Here is a 14,686-nt window from a genome sequence, read left to right as displayed (position 1 = left end):
AACAGCATTGTGGAGCAAACTAGCTCTTTATGTAAAAACCTCAAAATTGATAAAAGTGTCTGTTTTTGACATGGTATGTCACACTTCTTAATATTAACAATGATAAGCATGGTAAAACAAAAAACATGGGACAAATTAAACCCCGTTTTTGACATATGTCACACTTCTTAATATTAACAATGATAAGCATGGTAAAACAAAAAACATGGGACAAAATAAACCCCCAAAACAGAACAATTATTTGGAGTAATGAATTAAAGGAGGATTTCGTGATCCTAGCATCCTCTTTTTATGACATGTTTCAGTAGATATCCACGAAAAAAGCTTATTTCCAAAATTTCAGTTGATTCCGATTTTGCGTTTGCGAGTTATGCATGATTATGTACACTGCTCCATAGACAATGTTTGTAATTTCGTTCTGGTGCACCAGAACGAAATTCAAATTTGGCGATATTTTTGCTAAACGAATTAATCTGCAAGAAATATTTGGTACATAAACATTATGTAGCCAGAGGTATCCAGTGGTGTAAAAATCTCAACTTTTTTTGGGAAAAGTGGGGGGATGAGGCTGTGGATCACGAAATGCCCCTTTAAAGAGTTGACAGGAGATTAGGAGTTAATGTTTTCTGCTGTTTCAGTGTACATGTTCTCATCGTTGATGATTTGGTGGACTGTGCATGTAACATGGTCCTAAAGCGTGGTCCTAAAAATGCCTTTCACATTGACCAAAAGTTATTACAAGACCTCTTCTACATTGAGGCTGGCTTTCCCTTTTAAAGGGAATTTTTATTCCTAATAGTCTGTTTAAAAAAAGACTTTGTGTGTTTTAACAATTCATTATTGTGGGTCTCTGGGGCGGGGTATACCACAGTTGAGACCAGTTCAACTGGTTTTTAATGATTTCTTTGGAAATGTACCGAATCTACCGATTTGGAATGCCTAATTTTAATATATTAACGAGAAAAATGTGAGCTTTCATATCTGATACCAAAATCTGCATTTTGATGGGGTAAAGTGGGGAATGAGGCTGTCAATCAAGTTACCTTCCTCACATCTTTTCACGTCTTTTGAACTGCTCACATCTTTTGAACTGGTTGTCCAAATTTAATAGGGTTAAAATTGTTTGACTGATTTTGCTTGATCACACCACATTTGCAATTTTCTTCTCATTCTGTATATAAACAGGCCTCGTATCATTTAGCATCTTGTATCAAAGGCATTCACGCTGCTATTTCACTAGTAAACCAGAGTTCGTAGTATCTGATCCAAGAAAATGCACTTACTGTGTACGTTTCAACAACCACTGTTGTCTTTGTCAACACTTGATGAGGAGTGACTGCAATCAAGTGTTGACAAAGACAACAGTGGTTGTTGAAACGTACACAGTAAGTGCATTTTCTTGGATCAGATACTACGAACTCTGGTTTACTAGTTTACTCTACCGATCCTGATGAATTTGTTCAATCATGCTATTTCACAGTTGAATAATTCTCTGAAAAATGACCATGTAACTAATCATTCAGATTTTGTACATTTATTGATACATTAAAGCCATATTGTAAACATTTCTGTAAAAGTAGATTAGTATTTTTTCCATAAATGTTAGCTTTTACTGTCAGATATGTCCCCTTTTAATTTTGAGCTGAACAAGTGAGGTACAGCAAAGAATATTAGAATTTACTACCAGCGCCAAATGCATGTTACACCAGCGGTCGCAGTATGGTACAATCCTTTGATGTGTCCTGCACGTGCCGTGTACGTAAATCTACAGATCCTTGTCAATTTTCATGACCCAAACGAGTAGTTAAAGTGTTATAATGGTTCACATTTTGTGACACTTTTAAAGGATGTCTCCAGCAATCACAACATTATGCCTTACACATAGACGAATCCAACGAGCTAAGTCATGGTCAGGATTTGGTCGGCCATTACTGGGTCCCCGCAGCCGCAGCACCAAACTGGTGTTGTGACTCAGTGCCCAATTGGGTGGATTAAAGCCGCTTAAAATTTGATGTTAGATTCTTTTGTGTTGTAAACTGTCATCATTCTTTTGTAACATCATGTGTAACACAGGTGATAGAATGCAGTATACGTATACCCTCCAAGGCCGCATCATTTCACATTTTAGGTGAGATGGAGCCGACAGGGACCCAGCTATGGCTGCCATTAACGTGCAGGAATGTGTGATTCGTCTATATGATAGAAAATTAATTATCACACGAATCACATGGTTTTTACTTGAAACGAACTCATAATGATTGGGCATATTGTTTCTCATTGATTAAAATAGTCCATGGCAAGCTGTAGATACCACTGAATCACAATGTTTATTGTCTACAGGCCTGGAGGGCAAGAAAACAATTTTTGGCCTTAGCCCAATATTATATGTGTACATCCATATCAAAAGGATGCACTTGTCGGCTGGTACATGTGTCTCATTGGGCTATTCCAGATAAATCATGCCCACCCCCCATAGAGGAACTCGGATTTCCAGGTTTTTTTTACATTATTATGGACCGGAATTCCAGTTTTTTTCCCTACTGAACACAGGATTTCCAGGTAATTTTAAGTCATTACACAATTTACCAACCGTGGGACCCATAGAGGATATCGGATTTCAAGTTTTTTTTTACAAAATTATGGACAGGAATTCCAGTCTTTTCCCCTACTGAACCAGGATTTCCAGATAATTTTAAGTCAACACACAATAAACAAATGTGGGACCCATAGAGGATATCGGAAATCCGGGGTTTTTTTACATAATTATGGACTGGAATTCCATTTTCCCCCTACTGTACAACATGCTTTTCAAGTAATATTAAGCAGATCTTTATTTCTAAAGGGGCTCTACAAATCACACTCCTGTGATGATGCTGTTAAGGAGAGCTGTAGGAGCTCTGGAGCAATCGAGCTCCTTAAAAACGAGACCCATAGAGGAGTAGGAAATCCAGCACCCCCCCTCGGACAGCACTTCCAGCTTTGACCTTTGACGTCATGAAATTCAGATTTTTACACAATACCTTTTTCAGTACTAAAACATCAATTTTTTTTGGACATTTTATTCTTTCAAAAACTGAATCTGATGTTACCAATATAGGATTCTTTGACTCATTTAATTTTCAAAATACTTTTATGTACTTTGGATTACTAGCAGCTGGCCAAGGCACGAAACGCTAAAGTGGTGGGTGCGGGAGGGGCACAGAAGGTTTTGAAATCGGCATGTACTTCATATGATGAATTTTACGAATTATATATTTTACCTTAAATTGTGAAATTTACCCTAAAATTAATTTACCTTAAATTAGGGCCTATTTGGGCCCTATGGTAGGCTACTTGAGGGCTGAGACGAATTCGTTTCAGCTTGGGGCCTACAAAAATTCTTCCGGTTCCATCCCGAGCCACTGGCTAAACATGTTTAAAAAAATGTCTATCATTGCTTAAAGCCCAGATTTCGTGCGTAAATCGATAGGCCTATGTTCATTCATCGTAGGCCCTATGCCAAGGAAAGTTTTAGAAAAGAGTTGTACTTGTAGGCCTATTGGATTTTATCGTTTGGTTCAAAGGGGGTTGCTAAACCCGCGATTCAATAGCAGCCCAATTGGACGAAATTTGGAGATTTTCATTGCATTGTCAGTTTCCACATTTTCCTGAACATTCCATAAGGGGGAAAGGGCGACTTTTCAACATTGGTGCACACGATCTTCAGTAGGTATAGTATCCCACTGAAACTAGTAGCTAAGGAAATAATTTATTAATTAGGTGACTTTTTGATGATATGACTCGCGATTGGGGCTGAGATTTGTTTGGCAAGCTGGGAGGGGCTATTCCAGATAAAACATGCACCCCTAGAGGGCCAATAAAATGTATTCTAAAATGTCTGGAATTCCGAGACATACTTGAGGAAGAAACATTTTTCAATTGACTAACCAAAAAAATCTGGAATTCCACAGAGGTATAGTGGGTTTATAAAAGTGCCCAAATAAAAAGTTGGAATAGCAATAAAAGTCTGGAATTACATGGATAGTATAGAGGGTTTCTAAAATTACACCAGTAAAAAGATGGAATTGTTAAATTGACTACCAAAAAAGTCTGGAATTCCATAGAGGGTATACAGGGTTTCTAAAATTACACAAATAAAAATAAAATAAAATAAAAAGTTGGAATTTTTCAGTTAACAAAAAAAAATCTGGAACTCCATAGAGGGTTTCTAAAATTACACAAATAAAAATAAAATAAAATAAAAGTTGGAATTTTATCAGGTGACCACCAAAAAAAGTCGGAAATTCCATGTTATTTTCTAAGGTCTTTTCTGCTTCAAATTGCCATGACTGTTTCCCATTGTTCTGATAACTTATATTAAACCATATTCATTTAGGAAAACTGGTCACAATTTATTAAAATAATTTTGTCACATCAAGATTAATTTTATGTCGATGTTTATTTTACGGCCCCATTTTGCAATAGTTACTTAGGCCTAAAAAAATTGTTTGATTGGTGTAACCCGACCGACCTTAAAAATAGGCCCGACCCTAGACTTTTTTTTTTTTTATATTTTTAAAAAATTGAAATAAAAAAAAAATGTTTAAAAAGTTCCAATTTACGCAATTTACAGCTTTAAATGTATGTAATTTTTTTTTAAATTGCCGACCGACCTAACCTTTTTTTTTCATGTTACGCCAATCAAACCATTTTTTTAGGCCTTACATGAAGGGAACGAGGTAATCATGTTGCTTTCTCAATGCATAGCAATATTTTGTTAAACCGAGTTTTAGGTCCATGAACTGAACCACGCAAAGGGAAGCATACTCCCGGGAGCATACTCTGGTGGCAGCACACATTTTGAACATGAAAGGATTGGATTGTGAAACTCAGCTTCTTGCTTCAGTTTTTGCTAAAAATTCAGGTTATTCCTTCATGTAATTTTACACGAAATTAGGGTTAGGGTTAAGGTTAGGGTTAGTTTAGGGTTAGGATTAGGGTTAGGATTAGGGTTAGGGTTAGGATTAGGGTTATGATTAGGATTAGGGTTAGGATTAGGGTTAGAGTTAGGATTAGATTACACGAAATAATTACATGAAGGATCGACCAAAATTCATTAGGGCAAAGTTCTATCTTTATGTCCTTAATTATTCTTTATTTAATCCTGTTCTTTCTTTCTTGAGGCCTAGATCTGTTTTTTCTACCTTTCAACTCGAATATTGTTGATTTGTTGGGGCCTATTGTCAATGGATGTACGTAAGAATTCAAACTTTCTTACTTTGGTTTGAGCGGAGACTAAAATACCTAAAGCCTCAAATGTCGTTTTTATATTAAATATACCTGTATTGGAATGAAATAAATATATTATACTAGATTTCGCGGTTCTCGGGTCGGGCGCCTCTCGTGATAGGCCCATTTCTAATTACCCAAACCCGTTACCCATTATACATGCCCTGACTTTTTAAACTACTGTGAAATGCGTCTCTCAATGATCAAGACCCAACTTGACACAACTTAAAGCCATATTATAGGCTAACATTTTCAAACAAAATAGATTACCTTTTCTTTGCCATAAAATGTTAGCTTTTAGGCCTACTGTCAGATATATCCCCTTTTATTTTTGAGCCGAGCAACTACGGCAAAGCAAAGAAAATTGGAATTTACTACCAGCGCACATGTCGCCAATACGTACCACTCCTTCGGTCATGTTGTGGTACGACCCTTTTGTATATCGCCGTCCCACACGCCGTGTACGTACTGTGTGTTATGAACATCGTGTATGCGTTCGACTAATAATTCCATCGTAATAATAAAGCGCCGGTTCCGGCGTTTTATTCAAAATATCGGATTTTGACAAAACTACCACACCTAGAGTCTTGATTTTTGCAGGGTATATTGGTTTAATAAAGTACAATTTAATCGTGTAAAAAGGGAATTTTAAAAATTCAGTGAGGGCGTCTTCCTCAGCAAATGTTATAATATGGCTTTAATCAACTCTGTTTGTTTTATAGGTGTGATGCTTACTTCGGTAGTTCGGTAGGCTTACCCATAATCTGGAAACCCACCATTTGCCTCTTCCAAGCCCTGCCCTGTTACCACCTAGTCCGAGGTGCTCTGACGATAACACTCCGATCGCCAGGCAATCTACGTTATTATTGTAGTAGGCCAGTGGGACAACGAAAACGCTACGTGAACGAGCTAGTTACCACCGAAACCGAAATTAGTATCTGGACGTGGATATCTGATATAGGCCGTTACTAAAGTAATGAAATCAATCGCGAGAAACGTGAACGCAAAAACGGTTATAGGCCTTACCACAACGGATAATTTTTATGTTACCCATTCTGGAGGATTCCGGAAATAGTCATGTTCTGCTGAAATAGGCCTATATGCACGTGTTTGGTGTGTGCACGTGTTTGGTCCGATGAGATGCACCTGTTAGTCACACTGTAATGCTTTTCCGATGCGCGGACTGTACTCCGCGCACACTCCCGTTGATACCATAGACATAGGCCTACCACCTAGACCTATTACTGCCCATCCTTTACCACAGCGGGAGGTGAAGTCCCGTATCCAAGGTGATATTGACGGATTGACGGGTTACTAGGCGCAGAGAAATATTGCATACATGTTTGACGCGCTCGTTTGCGTGATTACTGCGCCGTTATCGCCGCGTCAAATGCAACATGTTCCATAGACGCGGACATGCCTGCTTGTTTGCGTCCGGGTATGCGACCTTGTCAAATTCGTTGCTAAGCAGTGTCGGCTTCACTACGCGAGTCAAAGTCATTGGTCTGGGGTTGATACGCCGCGATAGCGCACCGCGAGCACGTGATAGTGCACCGCGTGAACGCGAACCGCGCGAACGCGCGGACGGACGGACGGACACGCCGTTATTAGTATTAAGATACAGGCTACATGATAAATACATGAAGCCACAGCAAGTAGAACGAGTCCGATCATGTCACGCCGATGCATGGTGCTTACCTTGGTACTACACAGGTGCTCCTTTGTTAAAAGGGAATTCCCTGATTGGGGACTGTCCACAGAATTAAAACCAGAGAACCAGGACTCGACCGCCATCTTGATACAGCCATGGAGCAAAAATTGGGGGTATTCGGTTTTCCTCGGAATGCGCTCGAGGCATTCGTTGTCATGCAGGCGCGACATAGATAATGGGCGCATTTGAGAGACGCACTTGATGCGACCTGCACGCGAGTACCAAGATGCTACAGATGAGACGCAGAATTGTTTTCGTTCGTCTCCGCGCACCGTCGGCAAGGACCCGAATACCCCCAATTTTCTCCCCATAGCTGACGGCGCGAGTGTGCAGTATAGGGAGTCCCGGTTCTCCTTCTCTAATTCTGTGGGACTGTCAAAAAGATTATTATATAAATTCTTTGGGGACTGTTATACTTTTTAAAGTTTTTTTGGAGTGGGATCATGTCACGCCGATGGTGCTTACCATGGTACTACGCAGGTGCTCCTTTGTTAAAAGGGAATTCCCTGATTGGGGACTGTCAAAAAGCTTATATAAATTCTTCGGGGCCTGTTACTTTTTTAAGTTTCAACGCCCGTGTACATGCCACATATATGAAACCTCCAGTCTTGAATTAAGTCTTTGTAATTTTCCAAGTTTTTATAAAAGCAGTGTCATAGGCTTAGGAACCGGGGGCTGGGGGTCTTTGGAATACCTTTCACCCCCCCCCCCCCAAATAATCCTAGGTGAAATTTTAAAATGATGACAAAATAGAGTGAAAATGGGTGTTTGTGACCTATATTTTGCAAATTTTTCTGACTCCAAGGGGGAGAGAACCCCACTCGGCACCCCAGAATGCCCCATAAAATATTTTTTAAATTGTCAGTCCCACCCCCATGTTAAAAATCTTCCAAAGCCAATGAGTGTTGTCATAATTTATACATATAGTGATCCATATGAGCCCCACTGCAGTAGACATTATTAGGACTTTCTGTGAAATTTTGTTGCAAATTGGGACTGTCTTTTACGCATTTTAATGTATGACTTTTTTTGAATTGTTATTTTTATTGACACAAGTATATGGTCGAATCCAACCAAAAGTGTCCACGGGCCAAAAATAAAAGTCTGAAATAAAAATGTCTCCACAATTTTTTCCTTTTGCCCATTGATTGATGACACATTGGCCTTACAGGAACCAAAAGTGCCATTACTAATCTTGAAAAATAAATCCAGGGCGTGTGATAGTAAATGTGATATCAAAACCCAATGTTACCTACTGAATACCACTAGGATGCTTTCACTATCGCAATACTAATCAACCTAAAACAAATGGAATATTCCCATTAACGCTTTTTTTGTAGTGTAGACCACAGGGTGTCAGGAAAATGCTAGCTCAACCAGAAAATATTTGTTTTTATTTTTATAACACGATCAATATGATCTTAGTCAATTTATGCTAGTTTATTTTTGAAAATGAAGTTTAGGTCAGTTTCTGTATTTTATTTATCAAATGAGTATGAATCAATTTACACACTGTATAAGAACGAGTATGATATATGTTTTCAAGAATATTAGGAATTATACGCATACACCTAACGCTTTATACAATGAAAAGGTGAAGAAACCCGGGTATTCGTAGGTAACATGAGCGATTTAACAATATCTATATTGAGTTTATAGGTTTAAATTTTGCTATTATGGTAATGAATTAATAAAATGGTAGTTTTTAGACCTCTTTCAGATGGTACGTCCAAATGAATAAATGCTATTACCTTAGATCAAAAATTTTTTGATGCTTTTAGCAAGATTTTGACCACTTCATTTTGATATACAAGTAGTTAATCAGCAATTTTACATAATAAATAATTGTTGAATGAATCCGTATATGGGTAATAATAGTGCCCTGGGGTACCGCTTAAAGTTTTTGACAATTAATTTCCATTGGTAGGGACACTTCATTACACATGTCATGTATTATGCTGTATTCGCAAGTAACATTTCAGTATTTGTAGGTAAGAATTAGACTTTTGGTGAATATCGCAATCAAAACTTCATTTTATAAAGCACTATGAATGTATTATTTTCTTTATGTGCGTTTATTGATACTTTAGACCCTATCATGTATCAATAATGTTGGTTCACAGCGGTTGAAAGAGGATTGAAGTAAGAAACAAAGGCACTAAAGTGACTTTAATTTGTAATTGCACACAAATCGCTTAAAACCGTTATTGCAGACTTGTGAAGTCCATCTTGGAGTCAGTTACGTCTTGTGGCCTTTCGTTTGAGGGCAACTACAATTAGCTTTATACCAGGGTCCATCAATGTGTTGTCTAGATCATGAGACAATGAGAACAGTCGTTTTTTCCATGGTATTCGTAGGTAACCTTAGCGAAAACGTCAAAAGTTACCTTGAATAAATCAATTTGGACACAAATTACTCAGAAACCAGAAGGTCGGTAAACATTTAAAATGAAGCACACATGACAGTTGACAAATCCAAGTATTTATCCCCATCTAATCTTCTTTGAATCTGATTTTTCTTTCAAATGAGCAGACCGTCGTCTATTTCAGTACATATTTTTCACCAATTAAGCCGTATTCAGTTTTGCATGGTGGGCATGTATGTGAATTCGCAACTTTCATTGACATATGATTTGATAGCAAACATACAGGCCTTCGTTATGTACCAATATGGGCATTGACATGAATGGCGGTGTTTCACAATACTGTCATGAAGTCAAAGTGTATTCGTAGGTAACATTCGGTTACCGAAATTTACCTACGAATACTTGCTTTTATTGTTGACATCTCAGAAATATTTAAACGCAGGTTATTGAAACTTGGTAGAAATAAAGAGTGTATTACCCTGCACCTATTGCTTATACTATTGTTTACTATTCTCTCACTTTGTGGAAATGGCACAGCTTTTAACATGTATTCGGAGGTAATGCATATTTTTTACCAAACCTACCTTTGTGCCATTTAGAATTTCTGGCAGCTAAACACAATAATAAAGATGTCCGAATGCAATGCATTTCAGTATTGGACATATCAAAGCTTGTATCAATTAAGCATTTATTAGTGATTTCCATTTTTTAAAGATATATCTAGTGCTATGAAAAATTGTATTCGTAGGTAATGTAAAAAAATACCACTCAAAATATTATCACAAAAAATTCATAATTATGTACAAATATGTGAAAAATTAAACAGGCAATCTTTGAATACACACCTTTCAGGCAATCAATTTAGATTCAATCCAATGACTTCTTTTCATAACTGATTTAGATGTTTTTAAAAATACTTTAAGAAATATTTTGAAAAAATGGGTAAAAATAGCATCTTTTGGGGTCTCTGTGTCTAAGTTTTTCACAGAAGGGGTCTTATTATATATGGTAGCGGCGTATGATCAAAAGCGAATAAACACAATACAAAAAAGAACGCCAATTGATTAATACTTTTAAGTTATGGCCCTGAACATGCCGTGTACACTTTTCGTTGGATTCGACCATATATTTACCTTTTCATACATATGCATATTGTGAAAGTGTCAAAGTTTTTTTTTTATGAAATGGCACTTTGTAGGTCAATAACATCGAGGCACTGAAATCATGCTTTTAGAATTTGCCAAAAAACATGGCCGACATGGCACAAGATCAACAGTCCAGGTATTTTTTTTTTTCACAACAAAATTTAAATGTTATGGGTTAATATGCATCAAATAGTAAACTGAACTGAAAAGTTTTGTGGATTTTTTTTCTGCAGTCATGTGTGCAGAATTCTGACATTTTTAGGACAAAATCGCCAAAATCCATACAAGCTGAAACTTGATCAATAATTATATAAATATTATTCTGTGTATATGTGTCAGGCTCCATAATATTTTTCACAAGTAACAGCATAAGAATATCCTGTAATTAATCTTAATTCAGCAACCTTGTCAGCAAAAATCACCATTTCGCCCAACCCATCATATTGTTGGGTTTTGTAATACACAAAATAACTGAATCACAAAAAAATGCATTTTTCAACTCAAGTATGAGTATCTCAGCCCACGTCACTTTTCAGAAATGTCAGGCGGGTAAAATGAAAAGATCATGAACGTGATTTTGGTCAAAAACATAGTTTTTGGTCTAAATTGTGATTTATTTTATTCTTGTATACATGTTTTGTTTTCCTTTTCTAAAACATAACTTGTTTTGAAATTGGGAAACAAATGGTAACTAGAGGCAAATGGTGGTCATAGACCACAAACCTAGCTGGGGCATGTTGGTGTTGTGGAGGTATCTGACCCCTGCAAAATGTTCCAAAAATGTTCCCCTGTCATGAGGTTTGTTGTCACCGAGTTTTGAGTCCTGTACTCCTCACAGATGTCCAGAAAATGCAATTCTAAGATTTGACCCAGATGACCTTTGACCAGACCCCTGCAAGATGTTCCATAATTCACCCCTGATCATGAGTTGTCACCGAGTTTGAGCCCTGTACCTCTTACAGATGTCCAGATAACGCAATTCTAAGATTTGGCTCCAGAACTTAGTGATGTCTTTTGAGCTGACCCGTGCAAAATGTTCCAATATGTTCCCCAGGTCAATTGCAAATCCACAGTAGGGTTGCAAATATACCATATGTCACTCGGAGTGCGACAATTTGTACAGATAAATTTATCACAGGTATTTTTTTATTAATTTGACCATTCGTCTGCATATTACCAAATATAACCCATTTTGGGCTACCGTTTTTCCTGAAGGTCATTTATGTCGACAAATTGTTCACAAATCCACAGTAGGGTTGCAAATATACCATATGTCACTTTCGTGGTCGACAATTTGTACAGATAAATTTATCACAGGTATTTTTCTATTAATTTGGCCATTAGTCTGCATATTACCAAAAATAACGCATTTTGGGCCACCGTTTCTCCGCGAACATCATTATGTCGACAAATTGTTCGCAAATCCACCACAGGGTTGCAAATATACCATACGTCACTCAGAGTGCGACAATGTGTACAGATAAATTTATCACAGGTATTTTTCTATTAATTTGACCATTCGTCTGCATATTACCAAATATAACCCATTTTGGGCTACCGTTTTCCCGCGAAGGTCATTTATGTCGACAAATTGTTAGCCAATCCACAGTAGGGTTGCAAATATACCATATGTCACTCGTAGTGTGACAATTTGTACAGATAAATTTATCACAGCTATTTTTCTATTAATTTGGCCATTCGTCTGCATATTACCAAAAATAACGCATTTTGGGCCACCTTTTCTCCATGAACATCATTATGTCGACAAATTGTTCGCAAATCCACCACAGGGTTGCAAATATACTATACGTCACTTTCGGAGTGCGACAATGTGTACAGATAAATTTATCACAGGTATTTTTCTATTAATTTGACCATTCGTCTGCATATTATGAAATATAACCCATTTTGGGCTACCGTTTCTCCGGGAAGGTCATTTATGTCGACAAATTGTTACGCAAATCCACGGTTACTTTTAAGGATATTAATACATGGCATAAAATGTGACAATTTATCAAAATAATTTTATAATGAACGCTTTTATGGATATTTGCCAATACAATACACCGTACATCTGACATGTACATGGTATATTAGGTATGCTAGGTGAATTCAAATTTGCCATCAAACTGCATCATTCTATATATCAAATTAAAGCTCTTGAGCAGGGGTAGCGTTTTAAGGGGTCTTGGGGTCCAGGACTCCTTGATTTGGCAGGTCCCCGTGATTTGGACCCCTTAATTTTGTACGTCTGTGTAGAATTAGATGCCTGGACCCCTTTATTTGCCAATTTGGACCCCTGGACTCAGCAGGTCACCGCTAACCCTGCTCTTGAGTAAACAAAGCCAAAACGGAAAACCTTTTTTTTCATGGCACTTTCCGTAGCAAAGTTACATCTTGTCAAAGATTGACTTTCATCAAAAAGATTCAGCTAGCAAAATTCCCCAAAACGGCATTTCGGGGTGTTTCTAGATCTTAGTCTCATTATGATAGCAGCTTTTTTTAATGGAACTGCTATCAATATCCCTCTAAAATTCCTTGTGCGATTGTCTTATCACCATAAAAAATCATATATTTGGGTCAAGTGAAGTATAGAAAACATATTTATGTAGGTTTCCTTCTTCGGCCAGTTGTTTTAAATTTCTATGTAAATATGCACATAGATGAACTCCTGGATGGGGCAGCTTTAATTAGCATGAGGCCACATTGATATGTAAATAGCGTATTGTTATTTAAATTTGTGCCCAGACGTATTGAGGGCGACAGTCATGTTACCCAGACGGAGAATGGCTGCATATGCCAGGCATGTCAATTTGCTGAGTGAAGGCTGATAATCACCTTTCTGTATAGGTAATAAGCTAGTATATTTCGTGTACCAGTTGGTTATAACAAAAAATGAGTATCATATTAAATATATTAAATGTATAAACTTTGAAATTTACATGAATTTGAAAAGCAGAGCTTCGAAATCTAGCTAAGTCAGGTGATGTGAAATTCTGCTGCTGATTTATCAGCATTTAAAATATATGTTAATTAACAAAGATAAATAATAAAGAGTACAAATGGCAATTAACTAGTAAACAAGCCTGAAATCTTAAAATGTTGCCACATGATTTCCCGAACACGTGATATTTCAACATGTGACCACTGTTCAGATTTACCGTAAATATTTGGAGTATGCTTGCACATCATGCACATACACTGTGCATTTCTTTACCTCCGTATAAAATCAATAATTCATGCTGGGAGCCAAGTAACATTGTCTACTCAGTGCAGATTGGTATTTTATTTTACTTGAGAGCATAATAGAAATACATAAGACGAATAAGGCGCCATGATGGAAGGTCAGGTCGGGTATCAAAGGTTATTATAACTTAAATACTACTTGTATTTCCCACATTGCCTCTGTCACATATTTCCTTCATATTATTGCCAGCAAGTCCTAATTTTGACTTTGCAAATTGCAAAATGTCATTTCATATCAAATTAGTAGACTTTCTTTGAAAAAACATATCACTGGTGCCTGATGGGAATACCCGTCCGCCATTTCATTAAACTGGATCGTTTTCGCCTGGTTTGTGCCCAGATGTATTGGGGCGCGCTATACTCTCATTGAACAGGCAAAGTTCGCAAAACTAACAACGTTGTTATTTGCGAAACTCAATTAACATGATCCAAGGGGTCGAACATGAATTATTCATAACGAGCTATAACGGATCGATAACTGGCCTCACTTTCTAGCTAGTAAACCAGCTGAATTTTTCATAGATTTTGCGTTGCTAATAGAACAACCGTGAATTTAGTGTCACCCCCTTGATTTGCATTTTGTCGGCGAATTTGGCTGACTAGCAAATGTGTTAACTAAGGTTTGCCTGGGATGAGTACATCATCAGGTTGTAGTAAGCTACAAATTTCAAATGTTTGAGGACTTGTTCTCATTGCTTACCTGTGTTTTCACATCATATTTTGTGGTCAAAATGATTACAAATGTGTAATTTGCAATCATTTCCGACGGCTAAATAAGATGGCCTTGAACAGGGATCTCTGATTTGAATGCACACTAACCAGGGCCGTGACACTCGTATTCAATCCCTGTATATCAGTAAGCTTAAAGACGAAATACCTAGGGGAAACTGGGGAAAAGTGGAAAAACATTTTTTGTCCAGCCCAAACAGGATTACGAAGCAAGGCAAGGC

The sequence above is a fragment of the Amphiura filiformis genome, unplaced genomic scaffold (assembly GCF_039555335.1).
Source record: "Amphiura filiformis unplaced genomic scaffold, Afil_fr2py scaffold_594, whole genome shotgun sequence".
NCBI lineage: Eukaryota > Metazoa > Echinodermata > Ophiuroidea > Amphilepidida > Amphiuridae > Amphiura > Amphiura filiformis.
Note: the sequence above shows the minus strand (reverse complement) of the source record.